The sequence below is a fragment of the Vombatus ursinus genome, unplaced genomic scaffold (genome assembly GCF_900497805.2).
Source record: "Vombatus ursinus unplaced genomic scaffold, bare-nosed wombat genome assembly UNPS02011591.1, whole genome shotgun sequence".
Classification (NCBI taxonomy): Eukaryota; Metazoa; Chordata; class Mammalia; order Diprotodontia; family Vombatidae; genus Vombatus; species Vombatus ursinus.
Window position 1 is genome coordinate 448141 of NW_020951369.1, and position 21572 is coordinate 469712.

General features: G+C 35.7%; 1 protein-coding gene across 1 annotated transcript in view; it reads left to right on the forward strand.

Moving 5' to 3' along the window:
• OCA2 (OCA2 melanosomal transmembrane protein) overlaps window positions 1–21572 on the forward strand; it is a 556217-nt gene that overhangs the window by 182386 nt on the left and 352259 nt on the right. The window lies entirely within an intron of this gene.

Here is a 21572-nt window from a genome sequence, read left to right on the forward strand (position 1 = left end):
TAGGAGTCTATTCTCTCTTTTCTTTTCTTTCCTATGCAGAGGTATTTTTGTACTAATAGACCCTCCAGCAAAGTGAGGGGACACATTAAAAATATAAGCAATTATTAAAGGGACAACTTATACCTAGGATCCCTGTGTTCCTAAATATGGCAATGCCCTCAAATGCTCTTGTATGATTTCAACCATGGTGAAGATTTCTTGTGATTGTGAAACTTGGCATTTTCTTTTACTTTAAGTTTTCTTGGGAAGGTCTAACAGAAAAGCTGCAAGCTATCCAGATGGTTTGAGAAATGCTCAGTTTCCCTTGGGATAGGGCCAAAGTTTGGATAATGCCCAAATTTTTCTGATGCCAAAGTTTGGATGCTTGCTGACAATACTGTATTTTCTTTGCTTTCCTTTTTTTTTTAGTTTAGCTTCAGCCGACTTGAGGTCAGTCATTTTTGGAGTTCATATGGTCTGTAGCTTTAAATTTTAATTCTTTTATTTCATGCTTTTAATTTGTTATTGAGCTCTACAGGCTAACATTTTTCATCTTTAGTGGATAGGTACTCAACTTTTGATTTCATTGACATAGGTAACTCTCACATGAGGAATCTGCCTCTATTAGTGTAGGTTGGTACTTTCTCTCCAATTTTTAGTTTTATAGAGTTGCCTGGAGCATCAGGAGGTTAAGTGATTGACCCAGGACCAGAAAGCCACTATGTGTCATGGACAGAAATTGAACCCAGGTCTTCCTGACTTTGAGGCCAGCTCTCTGATATCATTGTTTCCCTTCATCTTTAGTAAGATACCCAAATTTCATTTCATAATTAGTAGTTAGAGGTCTAAATATTTTTGTTGTGATTCATCAGTCAGTGATTATCCAAGGTACACATTTTCCCCCTTCATGTGTAGTTTTCATTTCATGGGGTGTATGGTGTTCAAGGAGGACTAGTACCTCTGGTGTGATGGCTTGCTGAGCCCTTGACTTCTCAACCACCTTTGGTGTCTACTTGATATTCAACTCTCACCTGTGGCTCCAAGAAGCTGTAGCGTGTGCAATGGCCACACTTAGCCTGTCCGCCAAGATGGTTTACCTAAGTGAGGTTGAGGGTAACTGGCAAACTCAAACTCATTGGTAAATTAGAGGGGTGTCTACCCCAAATATGTGAAGACTTCCCTCATTAGAATGAGTAGTTGAGGAAAATTTGTTCCAAAGGACACAAAGGCAGCTGAAGCAAATGCTGTGGAGTACTTTGGTTTGGAGTTTGGTTAAACATCAAAGATGCCAAGGTCATCCGCTGCATCCCAGGCCATCACCAATTGTCCTGACTTTTGTCTTGTCACTAGACTTTGATGACTCTTCAAGAGAGAGTGAGTCTGATGACTTTGTGCAACTCTGCCTCACTTAAATCCAGTTAATGTACAAGTCAAGACATCACCCTGTGATGCCTTTGATCCTTTTAGAAAATGAAGGACAAGCAACAAAGCTTTCATTTCATTAAGGCTGACTGCTTGTGCTGTAGTAGAAAGCATAATTGTGAGCCATTTCAGATAGTACCTTACCAGGATTCTGGAAGGATGGCTTTCTAAAAGAGTATGAAATTTGTTCCCAGAAGTTATTTCATCATCTGAAATTTACACCTAGAAATCATTCTTTGTGAGGAAGAACATCTGCTACTGTAAGGTAGATCCTACCTAGGAAGTTAAGGTACTGGATTTGAGTCCCAGATGTTGATGATAATGATGATAGAAGTCAAATGTAAAGAAAATAGGATTCACCTGAAATTCCTAAAATGGTACACTGAGTAGTTTCAACATATTTATTGGGTACCCAGTCCAATACTGGAAACTGTCTTGAGCACTTTGGATGATAAAAAAAAAGTGAGGTTCTTTCCCCCACTGAACTTACAATTTAGCAAGGCTGGCCAAGTTCATAGACATTATGTATTTAGGCAACAATAAACTGCTAAACTAGGTGATGCTGAATGAGGTAATAGAATCCTGGAGAAGAAAGAGGACAGTGAAATGTAGGTCAAAACCTGAAGGACCTGTGAAGGGAGTCTTTTGCACCAAAAGGTAAAGGAAGCAGTCCATTGTAAAATACATCAGGAAAAGTTATAAGTGGAACTGCATTTCAATTTGCTATTCAATACTGAGACAGTAGTCATTAGGTGAAATTTGATTTATTTAAATGTCAAATTGATTTACTTTTAAAAGCATTTATAATTATCTTTTTATAAATAGCCCTGCCTAGTAGTAAAGGTCCAACCTTTCTGATGAACAAAGAAGTCCTTTCTCCTATTGCCCTTTTCTTTATTTTTCTGGTGGTATTTGTTAGCATGGTGATTGAGACAATCTTTTTGCTTTTCTTTCTGAACCCAAATTCAATCAAAATTTGCCCTTTTTTAATAATTCAATTTCCATGACAATTAAATCTCATGACCTATTGTCATTGTATAGCTCTTTTAGGTTCAGCATCTATAATGGTTCCATAACCTGCGAGTTGTATATTTGAAGTGAAACGAATTTTCTTGAATTTCTCCTTTTCTGATTGTAATTATTATCCTGATAGAGAGCTTAATGGAACAGAATTAGAATGTGATAATAATGAATCCATCTGTTGAAGTATATATTTACACAGGCAAAATTAAGTGAAGAGTTGAGCAATTATTTGATGAATATGGGTGGTAAAGATAGCCTATTTGCAAAATTCTGTCCTGAATCCTACGTACCTCAATAACAAATGAATTTTCTTCTGAGTCTGAAGGAGCATGGAAATGATATCATGTTATTTTTTCAGTACTCTGTTTTAAATTCCCTGTGCCCATTTGAAGATAGCAGTGGGAACACCTATGCATGCAAATAGAGCCATCCCTAAGTAGGGCCAAAGGCAATGATGATGTCTCGCTAGGTCCTGCCCTGTAAAGATGCTATTCGTAACTGAAAATGGTCTGGTTCATAGGTTAGCCTGGTAAAATGATATCCTAATGATGATAGCACCTATTTACATAGTGTCAGTTTTGGTAATTGATGCCTCATGTACTTAAAAATCATTTGAGTCTAGTGATTTAAAAAGAATCAATCCCCATAAATCTCTGCTTGTAAGGCCCACAAATGTGAGAACCTTCAGTCTGTAAGGTCTTTATGCTGCCTGCTCCCTTGGTCAAGAATCATTTAGTATGTCTCTTGGGATCATTCCAAGCATCCACTGGAGATAATTCTTGAAGAATAATTATTTATTGTTTAGCAGGTTCATGCATTCTTTAGTCTCTCTAAATTGCTTCAAAAAAATCATAGCTAATGTTACTTTAGAGCCACTAATCAATTCGACCTTGACATTAATTATGTGATATCCAGTTTGATTTTCTCCAGATCTGTTTGAAAAAAACTGAAGTACTGAATATTTGTGTGTTTAGAAGCTTTCATTTTGTTTCATCTCGAAACTTTTACCCTTTGTCTTTTATTGTATTTATTCTTTGTTCTGGCATTTTTTGTAATGACCTTTAGCCCAATTGTAATGCAATCCTGATCCCCTAAATGATTTAAAAATAAAAGTACTATTTTTGTCTTTTCCGTATACTAAGTTTCCTTTAATCCCCAAAATAAATGACACTTATGCAAGACAGGGGAATTCAAGCTGTTAATGCGAAAGAAACTTTTTGAAGGATAAAAAGGTTTTGCAAACTTTCAAGAAACTTATAAATTTTTCATTCCGATTAGCATCCTAATTTATAATCAGTTACTATTTGCTTAATAACACCAGATCCTGAATTCTTACAATCAGCCTGTTCACCCTGCTTCATTCCAATCAGTAGCTATTCCATTGCTAAGAGGTTAATCAGTGGCTTCTCAATGAAAATAAATGCAGAGGTCTCCCCTTATTTATTAAATTTTCTTTTGAAATGGATGAAAAGGTGATTGATAAAAACAGATTTCATCAAAGGAGGCTCCAGTCACCTGAGTTGGAAGAAGTAGGAAGGATGACTTAATGGGCCATTTCCATCTCTAATTTCTTTGATTCTGTAATAACCTGATATGGATTGTTTGAAGCACCTGCTTTAATCAAGGAAATATCTGGCATGTTGGTTGCTGATTGGCAATCAGCTGAGGTTTTGGAGTTTCAGGCAACCTACATTAGTTGTGCCCTGATTTTTCTGGTCTTGAGGCATTTTAAAAGACCTCCTTCTGAGGGTGCTTAGATTAATTGGTTCATATGGGAATTCAACTTTTACCCATATTAGAATATTTTGTAGCCCGTTGACCCAAACTGAGAATTGGGAAGTCTATGGGTTAATGAGGACTTGACATTTTAGCATCAACTTGTACAGGACTTTGCATTGAAAAACAACTTCTAGTTATTTCAATTAATTTTCCCTGAAGACTAAAACAGTGTAGTTATTATTTATTTCTCTAGACATGCAAACTAGGGCACAGAGATTTAGTAACGTTCTTAGTTAAAATCAATACTTCCTTTTGTGAGTCCTATCCTGATGTTTCACATGACTTGCTTACATCTCTTTGCCTCTATCTGGAATTAGTGATACTAAAGAGAGGAGGGGGAGAGAGAGAGAGAGAGAGAGAGAGAGAGAGAGAGAGACAGACAGACAGACAGACAGACAGAGAGACAGAGAGAGACAGAGACATTTAGAAATTGTAGTTCATTAGGTTACTTCTCTGTGGACTTTCATGAATTCTGATTCTGGGAAATTTAGTGGTAATTTACCTACTGTGGCTCAGTTGCCTGGATCCAGTTCCAAAACAGGGAAGAGATAGTTTGGTGTGGTCAAAGGCAGTAGTATCAAGATCAAATAGAAATGTTGTTCAGTCTTGTCTCAATCTTTATGACCCCATTTGGGGTGTTCTAGGCAAAGATACTGGAGTGTTTGCCATTTCCTTCTCCAGCTCCTTTTATAGTTGAGGAAACTGAGGCAAACAGGATTAAGTGACTTGTCCAGGGTCATACAATTAGTAAGTGTTTGAGGCTAGAATTGAACTTTGGTCCTCCTGACTCTAAGCAAGGTGCTAAGTGGGCCACTAAACAATAAGTAAGGATCCCTGATGTTCACTTTGTCTTTTATGGCATTTATTCTTTGTTCTGGCATTTTTTTTTGTAATGACCTTTAGCCCAATTGTAATGCAATTCTGATCCCCTAAAAGATATAAAAATAAAAGTACTATTTTTGTCTTTTTCATATACTTAGAAAACCACATATTGACATTTTCTATGTTCTATTGTATTTTTATTTATTTTTAAAAATATTTCTCATTTACCTTTTAATCTGGGGATGGTTCGCTATGAGTGACACTGGCCAATTCAACATTTGACAATTCTGGTCTAAGGGGAACTGAATTTATAGTGCTGAGGTTGGAGTAATGGGATCTGAGTTCAAAACCCAGCTCTGCCACTTACTACCTATGTGAATTTTAGCAAGTTCCTAGGCCTCAGCTTCCTCATGTGTAAAATGAGGTCATTGGATTCAGTGAAAAATACGATCCCTTTCACTTCTAAATCTATGATTCTATGGACTTCTGAAGTTAACTCAAGCCTATGCTAACAGACTCAGACAAAGAACAATTTTGAAATTTAATTTAATTAGGACAAAAAGTTGTATCTGATACAAACACTAACAACACATGTTCTTAATAAGAAAGTTGTGGCTGGTCTTGAATGAACAAATTGCTCAGGGAAGATTGCTGTTACGTTGACCTCGGACAGTCCGGGAAGTGATCAGCAAGATCTGGTAACTAAACATAACTCAGGCTAAACCAAATGATTAACCCAGAAAGGCTAGAATGGTGTTTGGTTGTTTAGGTTCTGAGAATACTAGAGAGGAAAATGTCTCAGGGGGTATACTGGCTTGGCTTAATTCAAGGCATGTAAAGGAAGCCATATAAAAAAAAAAAAGGTCAAGAACCACGAAGGTTATAGAAATCCTATTCCCTCCTTCCTTCTCTAGCCTGCTCTCTGAGTCTGAGGATATTCTTGTTTCCCTCCCCCGCCTGGACAATATCCCATTGTTTACGATGGAGATTTTGACTCCCACCAGGTTTATTTGTACTCACAGGATGAAATGCCTTGCATCTTGAATTGGCCATCATTGGGTGATGTTATGATATGAAATTTATAGATATGAATTTTATAGATTATGAAATTTATAATATTCTGATATGAATATTATATGAAATTTATGATATGAAAATTTATAATATGATATGAAATTTATAATAACAAGCAATGGGCTTTATGCTCTTAAAATCTTGGGCCCTCAAATCTGGAGGGAATGTCAAAGATCATTTTAGTTCAATTCTTAACCAAAGTATGAATCCTCCCTATAGTCTCTGCAGTGGGGATCATTGCATTTCTGCTTGAATATTTCTAGGGAAAAAGAGCTTGCTCACTCACTCTGAGGTAGCTCTTTTCTTGTAAGATGTATTGAGTTTTTACAAGATAGTGCTGGTTGGAAAGGGAGGCAGTATAGGGTAGTAGATTGAGTACTGGACTTGTCAGGAAGACCTAGCTTCATAATTCCATTTGATTCTTATAACCTGTATGAGCCTAGACAAGGTATCTCTGGGCCTCAGTTTCCTTATCGGTAAAATGAGAGAGGCTGGACTTGACAGCCTACATTTTTCCTGCCAGCTCTGAATCTGTGGTCCTGTATTCACCAGATCTCAGTTTCTTCAAGTGTAAAATGAATAGATTGAGATGACCACTGGGGTTTGCTACAGATATATGATCTTATATAATGTGCCTTTATATTCAGCATATCTACTATGAGAGGATCACTAGACTAAGCACTGAGAGAAACATAAAAAAAGACAGTTGTTACCATTAAAGAGTTTCCATTCTAATAGGTGGATATTGTGAAGATGTATATACTTCAAAAAACTGTGGTTTCGTTGTTGTAGGTATTACTTTTATTTTTTTACACAAGCATTTATTAAGTACCTACTATGTGCTGAGAACTTGACTAAGCATTTTACAAATATTATTTCATTTGATCCTCACAACAACTCTGTGAGGCTAGTGCTATTATTTCTCCCCAGGAAACTGAGGCAGACAGAAGTTGTTACTTGCTCAGGGTCACACAGATAGTACGTATTTGAGGCCAGATTTGAATTCAACTCTTTTTAATTACATGTCCAGGGCTTTATGCACTGTACCACCAAGCTGCCTTTATTCCTTATACCAATGCAGGTCACAGTCCCACTGTATCTTAGTCCAGCGTCTCTGAGAGTTTCAGTGATTTAAAATTTTATCACTCTAAGGCAGGGGTTTTTAACCTGGGGTCTGGGAATTTAAAAAATAAATTTGACAACTATTCCAATATGATTGATTTTCTTTGTAATCTTATGTATTTTATCATTATTTTTATATTGTATTTTTGTCAATTATATGTAAACATTGTTTAATATTCATTTTTAAAAAGTTGAGTTCTAAATTCTTTCCCTTCCTTCCTCTTCTCCTCTCTCCTTGAAAAGGCAAGCAATCTGATATCAATTAAAGATTTACAGTCATGCAAAAACATCCATGTTAGCAATATTGCAAAAAAAAAAAAAGACAAAAACTCCAAGAAGAATAAAGTAAAAAAAATGTATGCTTCATACTGCATTCAGGCTTCATCAGTTCTTTCACTGGAGGTGGATAGCATTTTTCATAAGTCCATCACAATTGTCTTGGATCATTACATTGCTCAGAATAGCCAAGTTATTTTCAGTGGATCAATGTACAATATTGCTGTTTCTTTGTACAATATTCTGATTCTGCTCACTTCAATTTGTATCAGTTCATGTAAGTCTTTCCAGGTTTTTTTTTTCTGAAAACATCCTACTAATCGTTTCTTATAGCATAATAGTATTCCATTACAATCATATACCACAACTTGTTCAGCCATTCCCCAATTCATGAGTATCCTCTCATTTTCCAGCCCTTTGCCACCACAAAAAGAGCTGCAATAAATTTTTCTACATATGAGTCCTTTTGCTTTTATCTCTTTGGTATAAGACCTAGTAGTGGTATTGCTAGGTCAGAGGGTATCCACAGTTTTATAACCCTTTGAGCATAGTTCCAAATTGTTCTCCGGAATGATGGGATCAGTCACAACTCTATCAACAGTTGTTAGTGTTCCTATTTTTCCACATCTCCTTCAACACTTGTCATTTTCCTTTTCTGTCATATCAGCCAATCTGATAGGTGTGAGGTAATGCCTCAGAGTTGTTTTAATTTGCATTTCTGATTTAGAGCATTTTTTTATATGACCATAGATATCTTTGATTTCTTCTTTTGAAAACTGCCTGTTCATATCCTTTGACCATTTATCAGCTGGTAAATGACTCATATTCTTATATTTTTGACTCAGTTCTCTATGTATTTGAGAAATTAGGCCTTTATCAGAAAAACTCGCTGTAAAAACTAACCCCCCAGTTTCCTGCTTTCTGTCTAATCTTTGCAGCATTTATTTTGTTTGTGTGAAAACTTTTAAATTAAATGTAATCCAAATTACCTATTTTATGTTCTGTAATGCTCTCTATCTCTTGTTTGGTCATAAAGTCTTTTCTTATCCATAGATTTGACAGGTAAAATTTTCCATGTTCCCCTAATTTCTTATTATATCACCCTTTATGTCTAAACTCTTAAATCATGGATCCATTTTGATCTTAACTTTGTATATGGTGTGAGATGTTTGGTCTACCAAACTGCCAAAACTGCTTTCCAGTTTTCCCAGCAATTTTTGTCAAATAGTGAGTTCTTGTCCCCAAAGCTTGGCTTTTTGGGTTTGTCAGACTCTAGATTATTATGGTCATTTACTCTTTTGTATTGTGCACCTAATCTAGTCCACTGATCTACCACTCTATTTCTTAGCCAGGCCCAGGTTGTTTTGATGATTACCAGTTTGCAATACAGTTTGAGATCTAGTACTGTTAGACTACTTTCTCTCACATTTTTTTTTCATTGATTTCCTTGATATTCTTGGCCTTTTGTTCTTCCAGATGAATTTTGTTATTTTTTTTTAGCCCTTTAAAATGTTTTTTGGTAATTTTATTGGTATGCCACTGAATAAGTAGATGAATTTAGGTAGAATTGTCATTTTATTATATTGGCTCAGCTGACCCATGAACAATTAATATTTCTCCAATTGTTTAAATCTGTCTTTATTTGTCTGAAAAGTGTTTTGTAATTTTGTTTATATAGTTCCTGGATTTGTCTTGGCAGATAGACTTCCAAGTATTTTATATTGTCTACAATCACTTTAAATGGAGTTTCTCTATCTTTCACTGCTGTATTTTGTTGGTAATATATAGAATTGCTGATGATTTATGAGGGTTTATTTTATGTCTTGCAACATTGATGAAGTTGTTAATTATTTCAACTGGTTTTTTAGTTGATTCTCTGGGATTCTCCAAGTATAACATCATATCATCTGCAAAGAATGATAGTTTGTTTCATCATTTACTCTAATTCCTTCAGATTCTTCCTTCAATTCCTTCTCATTGCTATAGTTGTAATTTCTCATACAATATTAAGTAATAGCAGTGATAATGAGCATCCTTGCTTCAGCCCTTATCTTACTAGGAAGACTTCTATCTTATCCTCATTACAGATAATGTTGGCTGATGCTTTTAGATAGATACTACTTATTATTTTAAGGAAAGCTCCTTTTATTCCTATGCTTTTTAGTGTATTTAATAGGAATGGTTGTATTTTGTCAAAAGCTTTTTCTTCATGTATTCAGATAATAATATGATTTTGTTTTTGTTGTTCACATGGTCACATAAACCAAACTTGTAGTTTTACTAAAATTGAACCAGACCTGCATTCCCGGTATAAATACTACCTGGTATATGAACTTTGTGATATATTGCTGTAATCTATTTGCTAGTATTTTATTTAAAATTTTTGCATCAATATTCATTAGGGAAATTGTTCTATAGTTTTCTTTCTCTGTTTTTGCTCTTCCTGGTTTAGATATCAGCTCTATATTTGTGTTATAAAGGGAATTTGGAAGGACTCCTTCCTTGCTTATTTTCCCAAATAGTTTATATAGTATTGGAATTAGTTGTTCTTTAAATAAATTCCCTTGTGAATCCATCTGATCCTGGGGATTTTTTTTTTCTGATAGTGCTCATTGATGGCTTGTTCAATTTATTTTCCTAAGTAAGATAGAGTTATTTAAGTATTTTGTTTCTTCTTCTGTTAATCTGGGCAATTTATATTTTTGTAAATATTCATCCATTTCACTTAAAATGGCAGATTTATTGGCATATAATTGTTCAAAATAGCTCCTAATAATTGCTTTAATTTAAGCTTCATTGGTGGTGAATTCACCTTTTCATTTTTAATACTGGTAATTTGCTTTTCTTTCTTTTTTTAATCAAATTAACCAATGGTTTATCAATTTGATTTTTTTTTCATTAAACCAGCTCCTAGTTTTGTTTATTAGTTCAATTGTTTTCTTACTGTTAATTTTATTAATTTCTCTTTTGATTTTCAGGATTTATATTTTGAGGTTTAATTGGGGATTTTTAATTTGTTCTTTTCCTAATTTTTAGTTGCATGCCCAATTTATTAACCTACCTTTCTCTATTTTATTAATATAAGCATTTAGAGACATAAATTTTCCCCTAAGTACTGCTTTGGCTGCATCCCATAAATTTTGGTATGTTGTCTCTTTGTTGTCATTCTCTTTAATGAAATTATTTATTACTTCTATGATTTGTTCTTTGACCCACTCATTCTTTAGGATTAGATTATTTAGTTTCCAATTATTTTTAAATTATGTTTCCATGGCCCTTTATTTAATCTAATTTTTATTGCATTATGATCTAGAAAAGATACTTTTCTGTTTCTGCTTTTCTGCATCTGCTTGTGAGGTTTTTATGCCCTAATACAGGAATCAGTGTGTGTGAAAGTGCCATGTACAGCTGAGGAAAAAAAGGTATATTCCTTTCTATTCCCATTCAGTTTTTCCAGAGGTCTATCATATTTAACTTTTCTAAAATTCTATTTATCTCCTTGCCTTCTTTCTTGTTTATTTTATGGTTAGAATTATCTAGTTCTGATAGGGGAAAGTTGAGATTCTCCACTATTATACTGTTACTGTCTATTTTCTCCTGTACCTCACTTAACTTTTCCTTTAAGAATTTGAATGCTATATCACCTGAAGTATATAAGTTCCATATTGATATTACTTCATTGTGTATGGTACCATTTTTTAACAAAATGTAGCTTCCCTGCTTATCTCTTACAATAAAGTTTGTTTTTGCTTTTGCTTTATCTGCAGTCATGATTGCCATCCACCCCCCCCCCCACCTCAGTTGAAGCATAATAGATTCTGCTCCAGCCCCTTATTTTAACTCTATGTGTGCCTCTCTGTTTCAAGCATGTTTCTTGTGAACAACATGCTATTGGATTCCAGTTTTTAATCCAGGGTGGGGAGCCTGTGGCTTCCAGGCCACATGTGGCCCTCTAGATCCTCAAGAATGGTCCTTTGGCTGAATCCAAACTTCACAGAACAAATCTCCTTAATAAAATGATTTGTTCTGTAAAACTTGGATGGATGTAAAAACTTGACTTTCTAAGGCCGCATGTGGCCTCCAGGCCACAGGTTCCCACCCCTGTAATCCATTCTGTGGTCCACCTCTGTTTTAGAGTGGGTTATCTCATTCACATTCACAGTTATGATTACTATGTATTTTCCTACATCCTCATTTCTCCTGTTTATCCTCCCTCTTTCTTTTTACTCTGTCCCTCCTCAAAAATCTGCTTTACTTCTGACCACTGCCTCCCTTAATCTGCCTCCTTTCTATCAGTCCCCTCCTTTCTCTTACGCTCTTTGCCTCCTACTCCCCTTTGAATAGATTTCTATAGCCAACTGAATGTGTCTTACTTCCTCTTTGAACCAATTCCAAAGAGAGTGCGGCTCAAGCATTGCCCATGCCGCCATCTCCCCTCCACTGTAAAAGTTCTTCCTTTTGTGCCTCTTATATATGAGGCAATTTATGTGACAATTCTTCTTCTGCCTTTCCCCGTCTCTCTGTATGTCTCCCTTTCTTACCCCTTAATTTTATTTTATTTTTTGAAATCATCCCATCACAGTCAACTCAGTTCCTCTTGTCTACTTGTACTTCTTACTGCCCTAATAATGACAGAGTTCTTAGGAATTACAATGATCATCTTCCCACATAAGAATGTAAACAATTGAATCTTATTGAATCCCTTATGATTTCTCTTTCAAGTTTACTTTTTTATGCTTCTCTTGAGTCTTTTATTTGAAAATCAAAATTTTTATTCAACTCTGGTCTTTTCATCATGAATGTTTGAAAATCCTCTATTGATGCCAGGAAGGAAGGAATTGTGGGAGGAGATAAACATTTATTAAGCATCTGCCATATTCCTGCTGTGCTATGTACTTTAGAAATATCATCTCATTTGAGGTAGGTGTTATTATTGTCTTCATTTTATGGATGAGGAAATGGAGGCAGCCTGAAGTCAAGTGAATTATCTGTAGTCACACAGCTAGTATGTATCTGAAGCTGGATTTGATATGAGGTCTTCTTGACTCCAGGCCCAGCACTCTATCCATTGTTACATAGGCAACTCCAAGGTAGCGAAGGCATGAAAATCTGCTCTTATGCTCTCTGATAAGTAGAAGACTCTTTCTTCCACTTAAGACTCCTGTGCTGAGTCATAGGGTCATTGATTTAGAGCTGGGCACTATCTAGTTCAACCATCTAATTTTGCAGATGAGAAACCTAAGAGTTCAAAGAAATTAAGTTATTTGCTCAGGGTTACACAGCTAGTAAGTATCAAAGGGTGAGATTTGAACTCAGGCCTTCCTGACTCCAAGTGTAGTACCTTTTCCACACTGCCATGTTGAATTGAAGTCTACCTAGTTGAAAACTCAATTTCCAGGAAAGATCATTTTCACTTGGAAGCAAAGGCCCAGGGGAATCAACCCTTGTCATCGCTTCTGTCTCTTTTCAAATATGTGAAAGCACTGATGCTATAGACATCATTACTTTGACACAACAATCCTATTTATACAGGGCCTAGATAGCAGCATTTCATTTTTGATTTGCTATTCACTATTGCCTCCACCGTGTTTCTGTCTTCTGTGGGTCTTAATATTTGTCAAAAACTCTTAGCATGGTATCTGGCATGTAGTTGATGTTACACAAATGCTTATTATCCTCCCATTTAATGGCTAAAATCAAAGAGGTCAGATCTTTTTGCTGCCAGACCAGCTGAGAACTTATTTCCTCACCCTTTCGCCTGATCATCAGGTCCTTGATTTTGCTTCCCATAAGAAGTTGCTCCAGGTAATTCCTGTCCTCGTTTGTTCATCTTGGCAATACTCCATTTCTACTGATTTCATATCTGGAAAATTAGTTTATATTTATGCCGGATTTTTTCTTTTCCTTTGTTCTTTTCCTGTCCTTACTTCTAACCTTTTTCTTGTCTTACTCGAATATGCAAGCCTCCCACCTCGACGGGATATGGTGTGAATTAATTAGGTACCATTTGCTGAGTGTTTCTGGATTTAAGTGCTAAATGTTGTTATTCTGAGTAGCAATGAGGTTTCTTCTTGCCTGTTTCCACGCTGGCAACAAATGCAGCATTTCACAGAGTTAGAGAAAATAACTGTTAAAAAGCAGACTTTGGCAAGATACTGCTTTGATCAATGAAATGATTTGGAAACATATGTTAATTTCCCATCATACCACAAACTATCCTATTGCTAGCAGCATTACAGCTAAAGAACAGGTCACAGCTGTCTGAAAAGGAACACCAACCAGGAATCTATGTTGTAATTTCCCTTGTCAATTGATTTTCTGTGTAGGAGATTGGTACAGATGGGAAATTAGATCATACCATCTTAGTTGGTTTAGTTCTGCATGAAACGTAGGAGATATAGGAGGAAAAGCAACTCATAACAAATGTGGTTGTTGTTGACCAGAAGAGAAGAAATTGAAAGATGAACATTTTAAGATAAGGATAGAAATTAAATATGAAATTCTAGGCATTAAAAACTACAAATGAAGAATAATGAGTCACCAATGCTATTCCTTCAGGTGAGATGGAGAACCGCAGGGCCTTCTCCCTGCTTCTGCAACCTGAGGCCTCTGCAGATCTGTCATCTGATCACTGATCTTACCTTAGACTCTTGTGGCTTGCCATATTCCTAGATCTTTAGATTATTGGACCTTTCTATTCACTTTGAATCTGAACTTTATTTTATGTATTATCCTAACCAATTAGAGTATGAGTTCTTTGAAAGCAGCAACTGCCTCGCTTTTTCTATTTGTATCTCTAGTGCTTGGCACAAAGCAAGAACTTTCTTTTTGTGGTGGCAAAGAATTGGAATTTTAGGGGATGCCAGTCAATTGGGGAATGTCTGAACAAGTTGACTTACATGACTTACATGAACTGAGGCTGAGTGAAGTGAGCAGAACCAGGAGAACATTGTACACAGCAACAGCAGCATTGTACAATGATTAGCTTTGTTAGACTTAGCTCTTCTCAGTAATACAATGATTTAAGACAATTCCAAAAGACTCGTGATAGAAAATGTTATCCACATCCAGAAAAAGAACTGTGGAGTCTGAATGTAGATTGAAGCATGCTATTTTATCTCTTTTTTTTTCTTTCTTGTGGTGTCTCCCTTTTGTTTTAATTTTTATCTCACAACATGACTAATGTTGAAATATGTTTAATATGATTGTGCATGTATAGCCTATATCAGATTGCTTGCTGTCTTGGGGAGGGGAGAGGGAAGGGGAGAGGGGAGGGTGGGAGGGAGAAAAAATTTGGAATTCAAAATCTTATAAAAGTGAATGTTGAAAACTATCTTTGCATGTAATTGGAAAAAATAAAATACTACTAATTGAAAAAAAACAAAAAAAATACTATTAAGTGGAAAAAACCAAAAAAATTAATTTAATTCTTTTTGATTAATTCATTTATTCATAATAGTAAAAACAAAATTACCTCTTGATATCTCTCTTCCAACAGAGGAAAGACCTTTTGTCCTAGAGTCTTTTCCTGGTCTCAATTAAGTTTCACTCTAAGATTTGACCTTAGGGCATACTTTGGCATGCTTGCTTACCTTGGTTGCCGAAATTTCTAGGTGTGGATTTTCCAGGTTCCACACTTTTATATACAGTAGCTGGGGGCACAGTGATAGAGTGCCAGAATTGGAGTCAGGAAGACCTCAATGTGAATCCAATCTCAGACAAATGGCCCTGTGAAAATCACTGAACTTAATCTCAGCCTCACTTTCCTCATCTGAAAATATGAGGGAGTTGGACTGGATGGCCTCTAAGGACGTATTGAGCTATAAATCTATAAAGTTATATAAAATTCACATTTTCCTCTCTCTTCCTCACAGATTGTGCTTTTCTTACTTTGGCTTAGGTAGTTGTTAAATTCCATCTAGCCTTGGTACCTTAGATATTCTGTCATTTAGAAGTGTGATTAGTAACAAATTCTGCAAATACAGACTTACAGATTCCAGGCTACAGATAATCTTTATGTTTACAGTGTTGAAAATGCTGTTGGTCAAACACTGGGCCGTTCAGCCATACCTCATTTAGAGAGTAGTCGCTATCATCTTAAAATTAGAATCAGAGAACTTTAGATCTATAAGCTTCCTTCTCCTTTTTTTGTTTTTTTCATTTTACATAGGTGGAAGGTAAGACTGTAGAGATTAAGTGCCTTACTCAAAGTCATATAGCTGGTGAAATCCAGATTGTCAGGCCATTTCTTTTTCTAATACATGTCCAATTCAAAGTCTGGGTTAAGGAGGGTAATGGCTGTGAAAATGAAAAAGAAAGTTAAATATAAGCATATTATCTGTAAACATAAAGGCCTTTGTAACACTCTTATGACACCACTGCCTAGTATTGGTAATATTTGTGTCTAATCCCCTCAAATAAATTGTAAATTCCTAGAAGATAGGAACTGAATTATCCATTCAGATGTGCCAAGTAGCAGCCAGTATGCTGCTTTGCAATTCACCAGTCAATCAACAAGCATTTATCAGGTGTTTTCTATGGCTCAGGTACTGTGCACAGTTTAAATACTCAAAAATATTTATTAAAGAAAGATTAAACGATTGTCAAATGTACTCAGTGACAGTACTTCTTGGTGGAAACATCTAGGAGACTATTGAGGATATGAAACTAGAGAAGAGGTGAAAAGTCAGAACTAGCAAGAGAGAGGTTTGGGAGTAATATTCATAGATGTGACAACTGAAGTGGGACAAAGACAATCAATCTCCAAGGGAAATCATATATGGAGAGAATGGGGACTAAAGAATGAAATCTAGGAAGTGCCCACACCTCAAAGTCAGGAGCAAAAAACACTAATTATATATATACACACACACATATATTTATATAGTTAGGTATGATTACAAAATAATGAGATGGCTACCACAAGTCACAAGTAATTACTTTATAATCCTACTATTTGTGTGTCTGCATCTGTTAGAATCATTCCCTCCTCTACTTCCCCACCCTGAGGGATAGTCTAGTAGTAGTTTTAATGTTCCCCAATACGTTTTCTTGATCCCTCAGAATTTTATTTCAGCTCTGAACATGAAACGTGGTAAGAATCTCTAAAGCATGATGATGAAAAATTCAGTGATTGACCTAACTACCCAAGAGCTTAATGTTATTTTATCCTATACTTTTTGAACTGGCAAGCCACTTTCAGTCATCATACTTCAACAAGTGGTTTGCTTATTTGATGATTATTATGATATTCCCATCAGTGGCATCTCCCCTTTCATCGCCACTGCTGCTTCCATTATTAGCAGCCTACTGAGTTTTGGCACAGAATGATATTGGCTGTTTCTTGCCGTAAGCCAAAGAAATGTCAATTTCATCACCCTCTTGTCTAGTGGTTTATGAGCAGAAATGGTAGTTAGGGTTATTGGAACTCTTTGGGAATAAATCTCAGGCTGATTTGCTTCATATTTCCCTGAGGATATGAGTGTCCAATTATTCAAAATAACTTCCATTCTTTTTTCAGAGTCCCAGGAAAATGCTCAAGTAAACTGTTAATTCTCCATCGACTCTGCAAATTGGTTGCTGTCAAAACATTAAACCTTGGGCCATCCTGTCAGTCTTTGTACTCTCTACCTTGACAGTTGCCTTATGTCATTTTTATCATCATGATTTGCAATCCTATTTTCTTTTACCTTATTAAAAATGATTCTACTTTAGTATTCTTAGACTTCACTAAATTTTATTTAGTCTCATAGGATTTAGAGTTGGAAAAGCAATGTTGCAAAGTGAGCTGTCCAAGGTCCCAGAAGTTGAAATTAGCAGAGCCTAGATTTGAACTTAACTATTTTTCTGTCCCTGGGCAAATCCATTTAATCCTGTTTGCCTCAGTTTCCTCATCTGTAAAATGAGCTGGAGGAGGAAATGGCAAACCACTCCAGTGTTTTTGCCAAGAAAATCCCAAATGAGGTCATGAAGAGTTGGGCATGACTGAAAACAACTGAACAACAAAAATTTAAGTCTGTTGTCAATGTTTCCCTATTAGAGTGTTAATTGGCATTAACTCAAAGTTAAAATCCCAAAGACTATGCTTCTCATACATCTTATAGGCAAACAGCAACAGCAAACTTCTACCAAATTTCCTTCAATCTCATGAGGTATATTAGAGAGAGCACTGGACCAGGAGTCCAGTAGAAGGGCAGATCCCTGAAAGTGGAAACTGCTTCATTTTTGTCTTTGTAATCCCCAGAATCTAGTATGGCACTTTGTATACAAGAAGTATCAAACGTGGGGCCAGCTGGCCACAGTGCTAACCCTGCAACATTCCCAAGTACAGCCATGAGCCAGGTTAAATTGTAATTGGGAAATATTTATCAAAATAAATAAAAATACAATAGGATATAGATGTTGACCTGCAGTTTTCTAAGTCAATTTGCACCTATGGAGATTAATACGTGTGATTTAGTAGCTCATGTTTCTATTGGAATTTGCTAGATATGTTAGATGCCTGGCAGCTGTTGATTAAATTGAATGGAAATAAATCTTCTAATGTCTAGCTCTAGGTTGTACCAGAGCTGCTAACTAAATGACCATATGATCCTGGGCAAATCATGCAACCTCCCTGTGTTTCAGTTTTTTCACCTACAAACTTGGTGATAATAATACCTGTCCAGCTTCTCTGTTAGGGTTGTTGTATCCACTGAGATAATTTATTTGGAAGTGCTTTGAGAATTATAAAGCACAATAGCAATTGTGGCTGAACTTCTGATTTTACTGTCTGCTATAAGGACTTTCCCAGGTGAGGAAATCTATCTATCACTCCAGGTTAGCATTTTAAATGTGTTTTACAGTTTTAGAGAGCTGTCTAGAGTGCAGAGAATTTAAGTGACTTGCCCAGGGTCACATAGCCAGAATGTGTCAGAGACTAGACTTGAACTGGTGTCTTCTAAACTTCATGATCTATTATTCCATGGCACCTCCCAGTTCTGTATTGTCCTACAAATACTAATATATTAATATTACTTTATGTTTTATAATGCATAGTCTTATCATTCTTAAGCGACAGGTCATATCCCTTTTTCCTTTGTTTACTTTGGTTTGGATGAAGATGTTCAGTGTTTTTATGTGAGCTTTAGAGAAATAATTATAAATCTCTTCTGGGTTTAAATTCTCCCTGGTTCGTTTTGACAGTAGAATGTCCAGGAAGATCTTTTGAATTAATGCATGTTTTTTAAAAATATGAATCTGGCAAGGAAACAGAAGGTTTATTGTTATGGTATTCATGATGTGAATATAAAATAACATGATTTAAAAATCCCCTCCACTAACAAAGATGTTGGGATTCATACATCTAAATGAATTCCATCCTTCAAAGGATTTGGAAGACTACACATCTTTCCCAGCAATGCTTCCATTGGGCAAAATGTGTTTAGAATTCCCCTTTGTGAACTGCCTTTAGGGACAGTTTATCAGCCATAGGAAAAATTTAGTCATTACTTTGTTTTTAATCTTAAGAATTAAAGTCCTATGTGAGAGGCAACATGGTATAGTAAATGGAGAGTTAGCTTCAAAGACAAGAAAGCCTAATTTTAAGTCCTGCCTATGACAGATACTGGCTATAACCCTGGGTAAGTCACAATCTCCCAGTGCTCTAGTTAACTCTTTATGATGATACAATGCATGATTGCATTGTAGAGGGAATTTCCTCACCCTAGAGTTTCCTGTACTGTAACCCTGTTGAGTTGAACATATTCCTACACAACTCTTTCTATATATTCTGCACTTTTTTGACCCATTTAGATGAAAGTGAAATTACCCACTTAACTAAATCCTTCCACATTTCTATATTTCTATATTTCTAGTTGCATACCCCAGTATTTTTTGAGAAAAATTACCCCATTCTTCCTCTCCTTTTTTTTTTACCTCCTTTATCCACCTCCTTTTCTTTCTTCTTTCAGTATTGTCAAAGTATAACAAAAACATTTCTAGGTCTTTTGGGACTATAGGATTCTTTTATCACTCCCTCCTCCATTAGATTATAAACAGTTCATTCTAATTAAATCCCTTCTCATTGTTTACTCATATTTACCTATTTTTATGCCAATATCTGTATTTGTATTCCAAAATTTCTTTTTAATATCTTTTTTTCTATCAGGAATATTTTGAAGCCTTCTATTTTATTGAAGATTAGTTGTTTTTACTTGTAGGCTTATGGTCACTTTTGGTGGGTGAGTTATTCTTGATTATAGACCTTTATCTTTTGCCTTTTGGAATGTCTCATTCTCTGTTCTTTGGTTCTGTAGAGTGGTAGCTGCTAAATCTTGTGTATTCCTGATTGCAGTCCCTCAGTTATTTGAATTCTTTCTTTTTCACTGCTTGCAATATTTTTCTTTTATCTGAAAGCTCTGGATTTTGACAATGACATTCCTGGGAGTTGTCATTTCAGAGTTTCTTTCAGGAGGTGACAGGTAGATTATTTTAATGTTCACATTATGCCTTGTTATAATGTCTGTTTACATATAAAGCTTCCTATGCTAATAAAATCATGAGACCAGTGTCTATCTCTATTCTTTATGCTAACAACTAATGTATATCAATATATCAATAATATAGACTGTGTGATATAGATACAGAGGAAAGAGCACTAGATTTGAATCAGAGGAGGTTTGTATTCAAATTCCAGCTTTGATACTAATTAACCATGTGATAAATCACAATCACTTTGAGTTTTAATTTATTTTTCTGTAAAATGAGGTTATTTTTTATTTGTAATATTTATCTCACAAAGATGCTGTGATAGAAGCAAGTTGGAAACATGTAAACAGTGTAGAAATACCATCTATTATTATTACAAGCTATTATCATATCATTGGAAATTATTCAGTATTTTTCTAGAACTGGAGCCTGTGTGTGGAGAGAATTTTAAGTGGATCTTTCCCCTTTTATTATTATTAATGTCATTTGTTCATAGATTAGTGTGTTGGTTTGCAAATCACTTTACCACGTTAGGTCTTAGTTACCTCACCAATTAAGAAAGAGATTGGATTAACTAATCTTTAAAGTCTTATATAGCTTTAGTATTCTATAATGCTGGGATTTCACGTGAGCATGAAATCAGGGCTAGAAGGGATCTTAGTATATGTGAAGAAACAAACCATCCATCCTTTTAGAGTTCAATAGTTGAAACAATTTTGAAATGAAGGATTGGAACATGGTTTCCTTCCTTTAGGTTCATCAATCAGTTGACAATTAATTTTCTATTATGTATCTGGTACTATGTGAAGTTCTGCGAATATAAATGGAAGCAAAAAAAAAAAGTCCTTTTCCTTGAGGGACTTACATTCCAGTGGACATAGACAACATATAAAAGGAAGCTGAAGGAGGCAGGGAAGTGGTTGATATGGGGCTGTGATGGGTGAGTCCAGAGTATAGCCTAGTGAGAAATGAAGAGATGGCTGACCTGGGCATTCTGCTTAAGTGGAGGTTCTAGGAGAAGCCATCCAACGGGAGGGAAAGACTTTTGGGGTTTAAATCTCCAAAAATAGTAAAAGCAAGTTTGTCTTCAGGGAGAACTGTTTTTAGAAATTGCTTTCTCTCTTTATGAATCTCTTGGTTTCAATTCAGTAAATATTTAATAAGCATCTACTTTTAGTCTCAGGGTGCTAAACTTCTAAAGATATTTCAGGTCAAGTCAGCAAGCATTCATAAGCACTTACTATATGCCAGATACTGTATTCACAGTCTGGGGCAGGGGGTGGGTAACCTGGGGCCTTGAGGCCACATGTTACCTTCTAAGTCCTCAAGTTGGGCCCTTTTATTGAATCCAAACTTGAAGGCAAAGGGCCACACTTGAGGACCTAGAGGACCACATGTGACTTTGAGGCCCTAGGTTCCCCACCTCTGGACTCTGGGGCTAGCTCCCTGTGTTCTGATTCTTCTATGTAGTCATTCAAGTCTTAGAAACTTAGGGTAGATGGAACTAGTCTTCAATGCATATTAAATCAAAGTTTCTTAACCTAGAAACCATGAACCTGTGGTCTGTGGATAGATTTCAGAGAATTAGTGAGCTTGATTGAGAAAAA